The 5,412-nt window shown below is 34.2% G+C and overlaps 1 pseudogene; it reads left to right on the top strand.

Annotated features, from left to right (window-relative positions):
• Positions 1 to 942: 942 nt before the first annotated feature.
• On the top strand, positions 943 to 3,509 carry LOC133688313 (probable inactive purple acid phosphatase 16; annotated as a pseudogene).
• The last annotated feature ends 1,903 nt before the right edge of the window (positions 3,510 to 5,412 follow it).

Raw genomic sequence — 5,412 nt, 5'->3', positions numbered from 1 at the left:
CACAGATGGATATTGTCTATTAAAAAAACACGCATTGATAGTTTCTGTTATGTTGATGATTCTATCATTGATAAATTCATCGAATACTTTACCTATAAAAAATTAATACAGCATTAAAATAGTTGATCATAGTAATTAATTAATTAGGATAGGTGTTATCTACGAAGAAGAGTTATTGTCCTAGCATGCCTCTTGCCTATGAGTTAAATGCCCCCCGTTCTCTATGGTTGGGTAGGTAAACATGGATGTGGGTGCTACCTTCGTTTACTAAATCAATATTAAGTTTAATTCACCCTTAAATATGCCTTTATATTATCTTATATTATTGAGAAAATCTTATTAACAATGGATTCGAAATATGAAATAATCTCCTAAGTTGTTTTTAAAATTCAAAACCTAAAATGTTTTCTCATAAAAAATATAAATATTTGGTTAGGGAAATAAAGATATAAACATAAAAAAAATTTATAATAATTTTTATCTATTTAAAATACGAAAAACAAGAAAACGAAGCATATTATTTTTTACCTTTATTATTTTTTTTTTATCTATATGATGACTAAATGTTTGTTTGATAACATACTTTTAACTATATTTGGATACATTTAAAAAAATATATTTGTTTTGAAAAAACATTAAATTGATATTTTTTAATGTTTTTTTAATAATTTTAATATGTTTATATCATTAAAGATATATATATATATATATATATATATATATATATAAAATTATTTTAATATATTTTTTAATAAAAAAATATTTTTAAAAAATATTCTACGTCACCCTACCAAATATACAATAAATGCTACCAACAATGTTGGGATATCTAGGGCTTCGGCATTTAACACCGCGAAGCTAAAAGCCAAAAAAACAGAACAAATCCACAGATCCTTCAACACGACCACCGACAGCTCTCTTTTGCTCCTCCCTTCTCCGATCATGAAACGACAGTTAGCTCATTCAACCGTCTTGTCGTTCACGTGCGTCTTTATTCTCTTACAATTAATCCTGACCGTCGGATTTGATGGTCGTCAGCAAGCACATGACCCAGATCCCAGTCTGCTCAAAACGGCACTGCAGCACAAACCAGGCGCACCGTTTAGGATAGCGCTTTTTGCTGACCTTCATTTTGGAGAGGCCGCGTCGACTAATTGGGGTCCACAACAGGATGTTAGCTCTACCAAAGGTCCTCTGTACTCGACGATGAAACACCGGGTGATATTATCATTGTCTCTCATAATCGAAAAATAATAAAAAAAATTATAAATTTCTATATTTTTTAAAAAATCCGTGGTAAATGTAGCGTGCACCATTATTTTGTTTTGAATTAATAATAATGTAAATGCTAGTAATTTGTTTTGCAAAAATATTCAAGTAATTGTATTATAATTAAACCTACTAAGTTATTCAAAGTTAAACTAAATTAATATTAAAACAAGTTTAGATTAAGATCCTACTCAAATCAAGCATCATCGAATCACAAATTTATAGAATTAATCCGTTAGGACACACCAGCCTTAATAACTATAACATATACGCATAAATGGTGGAAAAAAAATATAGAAAGATATTTGATCTTCATGCACAAAATATATATACCTTGAGTATAGAAGGAGAGATTTATTACACATGTGATTATTAATTTAGTAACTATATGTAATGTAATGTAATGTAATGTTGTCTACTTTCTTTTTCTTTTTCAGGTTTGAAATCTAGTTAGCATAATTCTAGGTATTTGGCAGATTTTGTAATATATCTTGGAGATGTAATAACGGCAAAACAACGTACCAATAGCAAATGCAAGCTTGTATTGGGATAAAGCAATCTCTCCGACAAGGGCGAGGGGCATACCATGGGCTAGCATCTTTGGTGACCAACCAACCCTTTGAGTGGCCAATGGAGTGGTTTTCTCCTCCCGGAATTCCTCCTATTCATTGCCCTGCACCATCATGCTCCGGCGAGACTTGAGAGTTTTAAGTTTCAATCAAGGCATGGAAATGGAATATTTAATAATTTCTTGATGACCCATCAAGCCTGCTTTTTATTGACTAGTTCTTGTTTTTCGAGATGATTGTTCTTTCGTTTGTTTCCTTTCAAGATGGATTGAGCGAGTGAGTTTGGTCATGTCAGTTCATCTGATATTTGAGTTTCTTGATGTTTTCTTTATAGAGATTGATATTAACCACTGTATCTTTAGGCACACAACGGATAGAGCTAATGAGAAACGAGATTGAGCATAATCTCCTAACGTTGTCTAAAATTGGTCCGAAAGATCTGTGGCCAAGTATATCCAACCATGTCCTTCAGCTCTCATCATCAGATGATCCAGAGTCGCCGGTTCTCTGTTCATGTATTTCTTAGATTCTGGTGGTGGAATTTACATGTAAACATAACTGAGTTGGACCCCTACCCTTGTGGCTCCTAGGGAAAATGCTCTGGCATGCTCTAGCGTGGCCACTCACCATGTAGTGGAGGATTAGCTGTGGTAAATTCTAGGTATTGAGAGATTTTCACCGGGGAGCAAGGAATCTCACACAGGTTAAGAATAACATGTTTGAGGTGTTTATATATAAGATGGACTCATAACCTGGTAGTGTCAAGCTTTCTCTATACAAAGGCACCGTGGATACCCTAATTCATAAGGAGAAGTGAAGCTATGTTGAACTGAAATTATATGAAACAAATTGGGAATTTCATTAGCATTAATGCCCTTTTCTTTTCTTTTTTCACAGGGTTCCTGAGATTATCCTTTGGCATATACCAAGCAAAGCTTACAAGAAGGTGGCTCCCCGGCTAGGGATACACGAGCTAGCCTTGTGCTGGTTCCATAATTAACAAAGAAAAGGTTGCTGCTCAAGAAGCTGAATTGGGTATTGTGGACATGCTAGCTAAAATTAAGGTCTTCTGTCGTCAAGGTGAGATCTTGCTCAATAAACAATGCTTTAATGCATAAAATCTAACTCCCACTTTCAATCGAGTAAATTTGGAGCATTATGTTTTACTGTCTTCTTTCATGAGTTGAAGGAAGCCTACTGAACAAGTACCTTGCGTGTTTTGACAACCCAACAACCAGTACTTTCATGGAAGGGGACCAAATAGAGGGTGTGCTACCTGTAAAGGCAATGTTTTTTTAAAGTTGAAATGCATATAAAGTTGTTTATTTGCTGTAAATCTTGATAAAACCAAATGTGGTCCCTGTTGATCGTACTTCATTGGATTGTGGCAGGCACTCAGGCAGTCTTTGCAGGACACAGCCATGGATTGGACTGGTGCTGCCCCAGCAAGAAACTGTGGCTATGTTTTGCTAGGGATACTGGTTATGGTGGGTATGGAAATTGCCCTAGAGGAGCTAGGATTCTGGATGGCAATGTACGTACGCAGCCAAATTATCTTGAATTCTTGACAGGCTACCTCTGTAATAGTGTTGTCAAGGAAGAGGAATCAACCCAAATCGCCATATCTGAAAGTCTAAAACTAGTCGAAATTGATGAACACATCTAAACATGGAGAAGGCTTTTCAAGCATAATATCATTCCAACAAATGCTAGCGCTTGTGCTAGCATTTCCCATCTCGGTACAAGAGTTTCTGAAAATGAGAAGGAACCACGTTGGGAAAACCTTAAAAAATGCTTCCTAATTATATAGATAATCTCAATTTTGCCTCCGAATATTCTTTTTCTCTTTCCCTTTTTTTTTTTTTAAATCTCAAATGGGCATCTTAAGCTTCAAAAATCTTCAATTAAGTCTTTCCATCTATATTGATCGATCGCGAACCCGCCCATTATACTATTGTGTAAGAAACGTTATTTTATAGGAAGTTCAATATTTTTTTTTAATTAAAAAAGTTAATAGAAGACCTCAATTAAGAAATCAAGATTTTTACGAGATAAAACTGATATAAAAATTTGTTTGGATGCAAATTTGATATTAACCCAATAACTGGGGGATTTTTTTAGGATTACTCAACAATGTTTTACTTATTTGTTTTTGGGCCAGACTTTGTTGCTCTTGCTCCCAAGTTGGACTCAGTTCTAGATTTAATTAGGCTATTTTTGTTTGGGCTAAAAGCTACATTTTATGTGACTTGGGTTAATTAAAGGGTTTTAGTAAATAAAAAAAGAAAAAGAAAAAAAAAGATGAGTTTTTTCCATCGATATGACCTAGGCCGAGCCCTGGGTAGAGGAATCATCGGATTATTCTTTTAGGCCGTACTGGTCTCATAACACTAGCTAAATTTTTCTCCGTGCGAAGAAACCAAATGAAAGATGATCATCCATCAATGGTGAAGATATAGTGGAAATCTTATGCCTTTGTTTTATGAAATCCACTTTTTTTTTTAATGTTTGTTTAAAATTATTTTACAGTGAAAGGAAATTTTGACTTTATTTCTTGAAAATTGTTTTTTTTTTTGGGGTCTATTTGGTAGTGTTGTAGAGATGGTTTTTCAAAGTATTTTTTATTTGAAAATACATCAAAATAATATATATTTTTACTTTTTAAATATTTATTTTTGACATCAGCACATCAAAACAATCTAAAAATACATAAAAATAATTTAAAACTAAAAAATAATTAAAATTTTTTAAAAGCGTGGTTGTACTGCAATGCTTAACATAATCTTATTCTAGGCAAAATAAAATTTTCATAAAAATAAAGTGAGATGACTAAATTGCCATTCAACAAGCTACCTGGGATTCTTGTTTCTTAAAATTCTAGCTAGATAATTTATCTTTAATGTCATCTTTTTTTTGCTAGGGATAAAAAATCTTGTTTCTTAACAAATTCCAATCCATGGCCATGTCCTCGAAATACATCTTTTACTTCCTTGTTAGTTTGAAAGTCAACAGTCATGGACAAGCCAGATATGTGGAGCAGAGGAGGTCTGAAAACCAGGATGTCTTCCTATATACATGTTTCATAGTGTTGTTTGAAGGAACCATAGTTGGACAAATACATCAAGATAATGCCTTCCAAGAGGGATTTGTTAGCAGCTAGCAAGCATGGCTAGCACTGTTGAAAGTCGAAACTCCGATAAAGCCACCTTGTGCTGCAGAAAAACTGATAGAGACAAATGGGTCCGTATCGATGGTACTCCATTGGATAGTGGCAGGCAAGTATTTGGAGGACATGGACATGGCCATGGATTGGACTTCGTACAGCCTCCTCCAGAAACCTAAAGGTTCTGGCTATGTTTTGCTAGGGATACTGGTTATGATGGCATGTAGCTCACGATGCAAGGACTGAGTAAAAAACGAGTGTAGAGGTAGTACAGCGCTAGAACCTAGAATTGTTGAGGTCCCTTTTTTGTATTTTTATTATCAAGAGAAAGGAAAACTCTAAAAAGCATAGTTGTAAAATTTGTATCGGTCTGACAGTTGACCCAACTGATGTTCATCTTCCACTGATTTA

Source organism: Populus nigra, chromosome 3 (genome assembly GCF_951802175.1).
Source record: "Populus nigra chromosome 3, ddPopNigr1.1, whole genome shotgun sequence".
NCBI classification, from domain to species: domain Eukaryota; kingdom Viridiplantae; phylum Streptophyta; class Magnoliopsida; order Malpighiales; family Salicaceae; genus Populus; species Populus nigra.
The sequence above is the reverse complement of the archived record's forward strand: the minus strand, read 5'-3'. Positions and strand labels throughout refer to the sequence as shown.